This window comes from Geospiza fortis, unplaced genomic scaffold (genome assembly GCF_000277835.1).
Source record: "Geospiza fortis unplaced genomic scaffold, GeoFor_1.0 scaffold130, whole genome shotgun sequence".
NCBI classification, from domain to species: domain Eukaryota; kingdom Metazoa; phylum Chordata; class Aves; order Passeriformes; family Thraupidae; genus Geospiza; species Geospiza fortis.
In genome coordinates, this window is record NW_005054300.1 from 4,096,465 (window position 1) to 4,108,147 (window position 11,683).

The window sequence follows — 11,683 nt, forward strand, 5'->3', positions numbered from 1 at the left end:
TGTTTTGGGGATGGACTAGGGTTGGGCAAGGGAAATCCTGGACTTATTCCAGGTTTCTGTTGCTGTTTCCATCAATGCAAGGAAGCAGTGTCACTCTCACTGTCCAGCTTTACATCCCCTGATGTGACTCAGCAAGGGCTGTGTGCTGTGACAGGGTTTGGTTTCTGTCACACACGTATGGGTGTGAGGAAGCAATGGCTGGAATTCCACAATGGTGTTACATGGCTGTAATTCCACAGCACCTGGGGAGCTGCTTTTCCTTTGGATTTCCTGTGGAACCAGAGCCACTCTTTGCTTGGGAAGGGTGGCAGCCACAGCTCCATCCACAAGCCTGGAGCGTGGGGCTGGAGATCAGCACCCCCCGAGGAGCTGTTGCTGCAGGGGTGGAACAGCTCACCCAGACATGCTTGTAGCTGGCCCTGGGACCCTCCAAAGAGGACAGAAGTCAGGGTGAGCTAACATAGACCAGAAAATGTGGCATCCCTCAATTAGAGCTTTTATCCCACGCAGAGCCAAGTCGGTGGGAGCTGCTGATGGGGATGTGTGGGAGAGCTCTGAGTACTCCCCCAAGACTTGTGTTGGAGGCTGCAAGAGGCTTTAATTTAGGCTAGTCCTGCTCCCAGGGCTATATTCCTCACTGTGAGTGGGTACAGCTAGTGAGATCTGAAATTAACCTGTGTTGGCTGTTCCGCCTTTGCATGTATCCTGTGCTTCTTGGCCCAGGCTGATTTGTGTTTTCTTTTCCCTGAACAGGTCTATATCATCAATGTAACATGGTCTGACCTGACTTCCCAGATCATCTACCGGAGATACAGCAAGTTCTTTGACCTGCAGGTAAGTCTGTCCTGTCTAACATAAAATATTATTTTTATTCATGCTTCTAGTCATGTTTCCAGCTGGGTTAATAGTGCCTTTAAATCAGGCTTTGTGCTTGTTTGGTCTGTTACATGTCATGATCTTGAAACTTTTCAGACTCTGCCCTTGTAGGGTATAAGATAAGTGGGTGGTATGCTCACGGTGAGTAACTTGCAGTGTAAAGACATTTAAAGCTGACATTTTCATGAATGGTTCTTATTAAAGAGGGGATCTAATTTTAAATACTTCAGATGCACTTAAAACAGAGAGAGCACTACATTTTGGGCCCCCAGAAACTACTTACTCAAGTAACTGAAAACAACAGAGCTTTTGCACACTCCCACAGCAGTTCAGTAACAGATTGCAGTGGAAACTTTCCAGTCTCTCTTCCTAACCATCTACCCAGCCAGCCAGTGTCCTGGCTCCTGCTGCTTTGTACAGCTCCTTTCCTCTATTCTGTGCCTGTATGTTTAGATTTCATCAAAAGCTTTCTTGCTGGATAGCTGCTGACCAGAGTTGGAAATCAGGAATCAGCTGCTTCATTTCTGGTAGTGCTCCCAGGCACCTGCATGGGCAGGGGGAGCTTTGGGGCTGGTGTTCTGTTTGGCAATAATCCAGATCTGCTGATATTTTTATATCATTGTAGCTTTGTAGGCAGCAATACTAATTGCCTGGGGTAAAAATAAAAACTGTGGTTTGAGACACTCTTGAACTTTGAGGAAAAAGTTGATTTTTGGACTGGAGCTTGTGTTTGGAGCTGGGCTGATGTTACAATACCAAGTGAGTCCTCATGGTCGGTTTTGAGGACGTAGCTGACTGTGGTGTGTCCTGAAAAGTAACACTGAGCCTTTTCATATGATAAATTAGGGAAAAAAGGGTTCTTGTGTGGAGTATCTTAAAGAGCTCTAGTTTCATCTTTGCTCCTCTTTGTTTTATTTCTGGTACCTGGAAACCTGAAGTCTCTAGGCTGTTTTGTAAGCTGTATCAGTTATTATGGCCTCCTGGCCTTTTGGGTGAAATGTGACCATTTCTACAGCCAGTCCTAATTTCTTTTTGCTGTGTGGCAGGAAGACAAGACAGGGATGTTCTTAAGTTTCCTCTTGTGCCCATCTCCATTTCTAACTGGGCTGAAGTGCCAGGCCTGCCAGTCCCACTGCTCTAAGAGAATGTCAGCATCTTCTCTGTGTATGCTGTACCTGCTAAAGATACCTGCTCCATAGTCACAAACATTTCTTGTCAGCATACAAATTGTGGCCAAAACTGTTTCTTTCTTTTTCTCTCTTCTTTCTCTTTTCACCCCAGTTCTGTTTTCATGTATATGTTGTTCTGGGTCTCCCGGCCTTTCCTGGTAGGTTTGAAAAGTTCCCATCAAGTGTGGAGTTATCAATGGGGTTAGTGTGTTGGACAGGAAATGATGTCTCAATCAGGGAGTGAGTCCTGAAAGGTCCCATTGATAAGTGCAAGGGGGCCTAGCCAGTGGAAAACTCCTGCTTGCATGACGCTTCTCCCCCCACGAGAAAATACGACAAGAAAGTAACAAAATTCCCTTCTTTAACCCTTTTCCCTCCCAGGGATCTCTGTCAGGGCCAACACTGCATGAGCAGTGTCAGCCTCCTACAACAGCCTCTTTAGCTCTTGCAGTGTGAGGTGCAGAGTTACAGAAATTGAGGTTACTTGAGATTTCCACAGTCCTGCCATGTCTCTGTGCTATATCATTGTGTCCATCTGTGCCTCAGTTTCCCAGCTGTGAGATGGGGACAAGGCCCTGTGTGCTCAGGCTGCCACAATGTGCTTTTAGACTCCCAAAGGTGATAGGTGGTTTTTTTATTTATCCCCTCCTATTATTCTTTCTGGATTTTTGTTTATGTCTGAGCATCTCTTAGGTGAGGCAAAGGAAACTGCTTTGGATCTTGAATAGAAATTTGTGTTTCCAGCTCTAATGAAACCTGCAAAGAGAGTTGGAAAAGTAAATTAACACTAAGGGGGACTTTGGGTAACCCTTGCATTTTGGGAAATCTATGGCTTGATGTGCAGAGATTCTTGCTCAAAGAGAAATTAGCTCCAGATCTTGGGATGACTTGTGCTTTCCAGATTTTTGCTGGAAGCTTGAACTTCTAACCTAGCACTGGTTGAACGTGGGGTTTGCAAGCTGATACCATGCATGGTAAGGTGGTCTCAGCATAATCAATCTTCTTTGATAATATCCCTGCTTATCCCCCTGTGGCACTTCTAGAGAGAACCAAGCAAATCCTCAGGGGGTGACGCTCAGCCAACTCACGGGCACCACTCATGTCCAAAACAGCTGGAGCCCACAGGTCTCTGCCAACAGCACTCACTCTGCTGTGTCACCAACAGAGCTGCACTTCAGGGCTTCTGAAGGCTGCACGTGTCTCCTTTGCTCTTGACTGGAAGTGGAGGAACAAGGGCTGACTTGTAATGACTTAATCAGGGCTGCCGTGGCTGCCATTGACAGTGACACTGGATCCCACCCATGGGGAAACCTGGGGGCTGCCCAGGAGCAAGGAGGGAGGAATACAGATAATTAATGTCACTACTCCATTTTCATGTTTCTTTAAAAAAGAGCCCACCCTTCCCCAGACAGCTGTCTCTGTGGGAAGTGGCTCAGTGGTTTTGAGAGCTGCAGCATTAGTAGAAACTGCATTTTTAAGATACTTCTTTGCAAATTCTATTAGGCACTGCAGGCAGTAAGAGGCTGCTCTGTCCCAAGGATTCGAATCCAAGGGGAGTTTGGCTGTGCTATTTCAGCAGTGCATATGCTTGAATTGGGAAGTCCGGTTGTGTTTCAGTTTAGTAATAGGGCAGTAAGGCTGGTCTTACCACAGGATTTGTTTGCCCCACAAAGGTGTAAGAAGTACAGCAAACAGAACCCAAAGCAGCAAGCCAAGTGTCAGCCCTGTGCTGCTTCAGTGAGGGCTGATATCTGTAAACACAGATTTTAAATTAAATTAGGGTATTGCTGCATCATTTAATTGTGCAACCAATCCCATCTGCTCCTGAGCACGGGTCAAATGATGGCAGCAGAATACATGTGAGTGCCAGTGTTTCACTAAATAGGATTGAAAAGATTGAATTAACTCTGCATAGATGAAAGCATTACTATAAATTGCTTGTCAAATCCAATTATCTGTTGTCTTTCACCCTGGGGAGACATTTGCACCTGAGCACCATGTGGGGTCAAAGCTACCTCCTAATGTAATATTTTGAATGCAGTTTTCTTGCCCTTGCCTGCAGTACAGAATGGAGGAGCATGAGGAGAGTGATGTGAACATCACCTGTCAGTAGTGCTGACCCTTGTGACAGGCTGGTGTCTCACTGGGACACATTCCCTGGATGCTGTTTGAGATCTTCTGTCATCATTGATGGATTTGCTGGTGGTGGTTGCAGGATCCTGTCCTGTGGGGATAGTTCAGTAATGCTGCTGTTGTCCCCAAAGGAGCTGAGAAAGGACACTCCTTTATTGGGATAGCAAGGATAACTCCTGGCATTTCCACTGTGCAGTGAAAGACATCTACAGATGCAAGGCCCCGTGTTTTTCTTGCTGGAAAGTGCTTTTGGAGGCTGTCAGCAGAATGGGGATTTGCAGTTGAGTGTGTGCGGAAATCATTGCCCAAAGCATCAGGTGGAGAAGTGTGGATATGCAGACACCTCTCATCCTCCCAGGGGCCATGCTGGGCTGGAAAACAACCACCAAGTTTGCAGCTGGTAGGCATGAAGGATGTGTCTGTCCCCTCTCCCCATATCACCCTTGCAGTTGCCCAGTGCCACCTTGGGCTGTTATGACCCCAGCTGGGTGCTGGCCCCACTGCCAAGAACCCCCCTCCCCAGCAAAGTGAGCAGGAAAATGGGACCAAGGATCTGTGCCTGGTCTCTCAGCTTCAATCACCAGTGGTGATCTGCTGCATTTTATCCAGTTACTCCTGCTGTTCTCCTCTGATTCCATGCCTGTGCTACTCAGTGCCTGCAGTCAGAGCACGAACAGGACCAGCACCTCAGCAGAGGGACCAGACCCTCTTCTCTGTGGGGATGGCTGGGTCTCTGTGTGCAGAGCTGGGGGAGGATCCTTTCTCACAGCAGGTGTCATGCAGCTTTCTCCAAGGCAGAACACAGCAGCTGGATTTAGCAGCATGCCAGCATCCCACGTTGTGTGTCTGGCTGTGCCGGAGCGGAGCAGCATCACCGGAGCCGTGGCAGGAATGTTGGGCAGGCAGATCTCAGCCTCCCCACACAATGACACACACAGGAGGTTTGGCTGCAAGGAGATGTCTGAAATGTCACAATATTGAAAAGGCAAATAAACAAGGCTCTGTTCAAGCACTGGCTCTGTGTATCAGCAAAATATTATCTGCCCAACGTGGTTTGCTGATCTAAGCAGGTTTTCTTCAAAGTGGCACAGAAAGAGGAACTCACTAGCAGCCAATTAGAACATTGAAAAGTAAAGACTATCAAGAATTTTATTAGTAAGAGGAAAGACCTGTAAGTTGTTTTCATCCAGATGCTAAAACATCAAGAGCTTCATTTGTTATTTCTTGGGTCATCCTGATTGTTTATAATGCTATAATGGAGTAACGGAGCACTGGAGATGACATTAAACAAAAAAGATAATATAAAACCTGGTAATTGCAGTTTGTATCTTTGCTTTTCTTAGACTGGAGTTCATGTAAACGCTGCTGTGCTATTGATCATTCTCCTGTTACGCTATTCTATAACAACATCCCTTTCTCATTACCCCAAGCTGTATCAAATATGGTAATGTCCACTCTCATTCCCAGTTTGGTTGTAACTGTGTCATGTGCCTGGGAACCCTGGATTTCACTGGGTTACTGTGATTTGAAACAGGACCTGGTGGCTTTGGCATGCAGGCTTTCTGGGACAGAGCAAAGAGGGAATTCTGTGATTCTGATGGAATTGTGTATATTCACTCCAGTAGTTAGTCTGGGTTAATTGCCCAAGTGGAGAGCTACAGCCCTAATTCTGGTGGTCCAGTGCAGTCTAACTCAGTAATGATTGTTTTTGTAGGGCCTCTGATATTTCATGTTGTTTGTGCTTTTAGCTCTGCAGGAGTGGTAAATGGACAAGTTCAAGCATGCACTAAGTTTGGCAGTGGTGAAGAGTGTAGGTAAGAATGCAATGGGGCAAGTGTTCTCCTGTGTTTGCAAATGCTGACTCCTAACCCCAACCCACCAGGCCTCTTTAGCAGAGTGAGCAGTCTCCCACTGGCCTTCCCAGCCATCCAGAGCAGCAGGGTCACTCTGCAGTGGGTGACCCTCTCTTCTGCAGGTGCCACCCTGTGCAGAGCTCCTGCTGGCACTGTGGGAAGGGCAGGGCAGGGAGGGAAGGAGGGCTGCTGCTGTGGCTCCATGCGAGATGCAGCTTGCCCCTCTCGCAGCGTGGGAGGTTTGTGCTGAAAGGATTCCCAGCCTCTGACGAGCTCAGGGAGTGTTTGTTGGGCTGTGTGTGCATCTGAGGGTGCCCAAGGAAACGGGCAGGAAAGCTGGGGAAGCAGGTGGGGTTGAATGGGGCAGGGGTGGAACAGCATGGCAGATGTTGCTGCATCAGGCTGTGGTGCAAGTGCACAGTGAAATTGGGGTTTGTCCTGCTGGGCTCTGCATGTGCCTCCCTCTGCTCTGGGTTGTGCTGGCCTTGGGTTGCAAGGATCACATTTCCCCTGTTCCCATTTCCTTGGTGTTCAGCATCCTGGCCCTGCTGTTGAGATGTGGAGAGCTGCTGTGAAATCCTTCTCCAAACCAGGGGCCTGGCTCTGCATCTGACCCATCAGGTTCAGACCCATTGGTTGGCTTCAGGGACATCCTTGATAATCTTGGAAATGTGGGGATAGAGTTACTGCAGCAGCTGTAGGGTTCCATTTATAAATAGCTTCCTTAAGAGCATTATTGAAACTGAAACAAGACTGGGAAAATTCAGAGGAAATCTGAACATGGGTCTGTCAACACATGTGTTCCCAAAGGTCAGTGCTGGCTCCTTGGGGAGAAATGGCACATCCTCTCTTCTGAGTAAACACAGGCCAGTTGTTTGCTGCTGTTATCCCAGACAGTGCATGGAGAAACTTGCAGTGCAAGGTTTGCAGGGGATGCAGAAAACCAGATTTCCAGGAGGAGCCCTGCACCATCTCTGAGGACTGCCTGTGCCTCCTGTGTTTTGGCAGCTGTGCTGGAGCTCCTGGTGCAGCCACGCTTGCAAGACTTGGCTTCAGTTGGAGAGACCCCTCAATGCCTGCTCTCAGAAAAATAGCCCAGCAGCAAGCTTGTAACAGGCCTTCCCAGGGGAACTGAGATGCCTCTGGGAAAAAATTAATAGCTGACATAGTTATTGAGCTGAGAATGGTTGTCTCCAGTTATTTAAAAGCTATCTAAATACCATTTGTCCTTCTAACCCTCAATGCTTTAGGATACCAGCTGGCTTGGGGAAGTATCTTTGTGTTCAATGAATAAATAGAATGGTTTATAATTCTAATTTCTATCATTATTTAAATGTTTGCTTGGCAAAACAATCTGTTCAGCTTCCAGTATTTGTTTTTAAAGAGAATTTACACATCAGACGAAGATGAGGGCCACGATGAGGAAATGGCCAAGTGCCCACCAACCTACAATAGAGATGCATTTAGTGACCATGGCAAAGAACCCACAGCTGAGAAGGTGACCCAGCCTATGGGAACCTTCCCTTTTGTACTTCTTCACTTGGGTTCTGTTGGAGCATAAAGCTGACACTTGGATATTGCCCCTAATCTGCAGCATGGGAATCTCCTGCAGGGTGGCTACAGGGAAATGTTTGCTGCTCAGCACCAATCCACCTCTCTGGCCAGGACATGGATGACCTTAGAAAGTGAGATGGTGGCTTAGCCAACTCCTCAGGGTGTGACAGCAGCAAGGCAAGAACAGAGGTGATACCCATGCCACTCTGTCTCTGTGGGCTGGGCTCTATATATAGCTAGGCAAATGAGTTTTGTTTGTTTGGGGTTTTTAAAGAAATACTGGGAGCATCACAAAGAGGTTGTTGACTTCTTAGCTGTGTCCTTTTTACTGTACATGGTCTGCCTCTACCAGACACTGAAAACAGTGAAATTGGTCAAAAGTGTTATTTTCTGGAATTATTCCCTTGCTTTCTAGAGTTTTGGTTTGTATAAGGTGCTCTTACCATCCCCCACTTATTGCTGGTTTGGAGACAGTGAGGATGTTGGAGGACCTGTGCTGTGGTAAGGGCTCTCCTGGATACAGCCACAGAGAGGAAAAGCAACAAGTTCTTCCTAATGAACTGAATTGATTTGTAATAGCTGTGGAGGACTCAGACTTATTTTCATGGCTGTTGGTTGCTTTACATGTTAAAAATCCAATGTATCAGGAGTGTGAGTCCCTGCAAGGTTGTGGTGCTAGTGGAAATCTAAAAACATGCCTGAAAATCCCCAAAATTCTGAAGCATGGTGGAAGGCTTTGGTATGAGGCCCAGATGTGCTGGTTTTGTGTCTGGACCATGTCTCATACAAGGCATTATGAGGAATCATGATAAAAACTGGCCTAAAAGCCTTTCTTCATCAGAGTGCATAAAGGCTCAGTGTATACCTCCTGTGTTATCCCTCCTCCATCTACATTATTTTGCCGTTGGAAGCTCTCCTCACAGATCTCCACAGCAGGACTTTAAGCTCAGCCTTGGGAGCAGCCCTCTTGTTTGTTACCCTTGTTCCAGGTTTTGTTTGCTGGAACAATAAAACACAGGAGTGGTTTGGCTGTGGGACCGGCCCCAGCCAAAGCTACATCTTTGGGGCTGCTGGCCTCACACAGGCAGCAAATTCTCCAAGTGCCACTTTATTAGCATATTTCCTCTTACTAGAGATCAAGATCAACCTTTTTCTTTTTTTTCTGGAACATCTGTGTGAAAATTAAATTCCTTGGCAGGATTTTTCCATGGCCTTTTTTTTCCCTGAAGCACCCAAGCCCCAAAACCTTGGGCATGACAGTCCCACCCCCTGCACTATGTTGTCACTCTCCCCTAATCGTACTCAGCTTTCAATTATTTATACTGCCAGAAAATTGCATGGAGTTCACACCCCCAGCCCTGAAACACAATTCTGCTTTTGTGCAGGGAATACAATCCTTCACTTTCATTAAGTGTGTGGAGACCAAGATGAGAAGTGCCTGTTGTGTTCGCATCCCTTGGCTCATGATGAGAGGAGCTGGTTGTTTTCACAAACGTCCTAAATAGCCCTGGAAGGGTTACAGGGAGTTTATTTACATTATTGCATTTAAGTGCAAATAGAAAATTGCCTAGCCATAATGGAAAGTTTATGCAGGGCTCTGTCAGGGCTCTTTTCCATGTCACCTCACCCCTCCCGGCTTTCTGCTCTGACAGGCTCAGATGTGGAAAGGCCCTGTCTGGAAGGAGCAGTAGCTCTTGGTCCTGTCACACCATGCTTTGCTTACAGGACACAGAAAAGCATCAGCTGGCAGCTCTTCCACTGTGGACTGTGTACAGTCCTGCCTGCCATAGGGAAGGCTCCTGATCAGGCTCACCCCAGCCTGATTCATGGGCCCTGGGTGCTATTTGCTTCTTCCCCCTAGCATGTGAATGACTGATCTTTTCACCATCAATGTATGGAGCATGAAGTCGGGAGTTTGCCTCCTGTTCCCTCCTGCTTGCCTCCAATCACAGCATGGTTCTCCTTTTCTGCAACCAGAGCAGTTTCACATCTCATGCAAATGCAAGCATTCCCACTGCAGAACTGCCTTTTGCAATTTCCACTTCCCTCCCTTCAGGGGAAGCACTGAAGTGGGGTGATCAGGGCAGTAAAAGCCACAGAGCTGAGAACACACACGGTGAAGTCACGCAAAAAGCAGGACTAGTGAGGCTCTGGGGAAGCACAGCTTTGTGCACACTCCTTCCTGGGTGCCCTGTTTGAACAGCATTCAGCAAAGCTGAGGGCTTTTTTATCCATCTTTTGCTTTTTCATTTAAAAGGAGAGTTCTGGTCTGTCAGATCTGTGCAGGAAAGGAAGGACTTGAATTCTTACAGCACATCAGATCCTTTGGCACTGACCTGGCTGGCAGCCTGCTGAGTGCACGCCTGCCATTGAGCATCGACCCACACAAGTGGCCACAACTAAAGTTTTTTTAAGCTATCCTACCTGGGACCTCTGAGGGTGCAAAGACAGCAGAGCAAGGAGTTGCAGTCCAGTGAGGAGGTTTGCACCTCAACGGGTTGCTGACAAGTTCTTGATGGCAGGAGCTGTGAACAAGCTCACAAAGGACTAAGCAGAGACTCAGAAAAGCATCACGGTGTGTTTAAGATAATTTCTGGAAATCTGTAGTACAAGCAGAGCTCTCTATTAAAGCTATTCTTGAGGCATCAGTGTTGATGCAGGGGTGCCTCTGATTCACCAGGTCAGTCAAGGGCAGATCCTAATCGATTTAGTGGTGCTTTTGCAAACAGAGGTAACATCAGAGCCATGTGTCTGGGTCATTTGTTTTTTAAAGGGTGTGTTAAGAAAACCAGTGAGACTTGCTGAGCTGCTCCCTTCAGCCAGGTGTTTTGAGAGAGGTGGAGGACAAACCATGAAAACACTGTGAAAGAGAGGGGGAAATGCCAAATAGGAAGAAATTAAAAAGCAAACCAGGAAAGGACTAAGTAAAATGACAATAGGGAAAAAAATATTTCAAAGGGCTAGGTTGAGTTTAATGATCCAAGTTTTATCTTAGAAGGGAATACACCTTACCCACCTGGACAAAAAAATTATTTCACAGACTTTTTCTTTTATCTGGCTAAACTCTGCCTTTTGACAGCCCAGTGAGTGGGAATGTTGTGGCCTCTCTGTCCTCTGGGAATGTTTGATATCCAAGTCCAGGCTTTTCCTGGTCACTACAGTGATGTGCTGCTGCATCATCTTGAACAGATGCTTGAACAGAACTGGCATGTGTCTTCCTGGTGAAGAAAGTACATTGTGGGATGGCACATGCTGGACATCTGTGTCCTTGTAACAAGTCCAGGTTGTCTGGTAGTTTTCTGGTGTGTTGGTAACTGGTGGTGCAGCTTTGCAGAAACCTCTGTTGCCTTGTGCAATGCTCACTGTGTTACTCTGCTGAGAGTTAGAGGGTGCTGGCTGCTTGCATGTAAGGGTAGGATTCAGCATTTGGTGCTTCAGGAGGTGGCAGAGATTCATTTGCCATTGGATTCTGGGAATAAGGTGGATGGAACAAGTGATGTACTCCATGAAGGTGGTCCCTGACTATCCTTATGTAAAGGGAAAAGTTTGCAAATGGTGCTTCCAAGGTAGACAGGAGTCCTATGAAGTTTCAGGTTGGTTCTGGGTGTGGGAGAGCCCCGGATCATCCAGCTGAGCAGGAGTGTGCTGTGAGCTGCAGGAGCACTAGGGCTGTCAGTTCCTGCCTCTTGTTGTTAGGAAACCTCATGCTGAGTCCTGTTCCACTCTTAGGTCAAAATATATTTCATTGCCTTAATGTGGAAATGTTTTTTGTGTAATTAGGAGCTTAGAGTCTGTGGTGTGGAAGAAGGAGCGGGGAACTTCTGGTGTGGCAGGAAGGTTATCTGGAAATACCCACCCATAGAATGGGGACTATAATCAGCCCTCCTGGAGAAAGTTTATTCATTAATATTTGTGAAATGCTTTGAAGTCTATGGTTTGGAGTGTTTTTAACAGAGCCAAATGTTAGCTGTATTACAGTAGCTAAGCCAGACCATAATGACCATGTTCCCTCTCCTCTCCCTTTGTCCCCAGCCATTTCTGACAGGGTTTGGTGAAGAAGTGAAACATCAGCAGAGTGACCAAACAGAAGTTAATTAC

At 46.9% G+C, this 11,683-nt stretch overlaps 1 protein-coding gene across 1 annotated transcript in view; it reads left to right on the plus strand.

Annotated features, from left to right (window-relative positions):
• Positions 1–759: 759 nt before the first annotated feature.
• Positions 760–11,683, plus strand: part of SH3PXD2A (SH3 and PX domains 2A) — a 191,851-nt gene continuing 180,927 nt past the window's right edge. The window contains exon 1 of the mRNA XM_031063005.1: positions 760–834. The gene's annotated coding sequence lies outside the window, so the exon portion shown is untranslated. The remainder of the gene's footprint in view (positions 835–11,683) is intronic.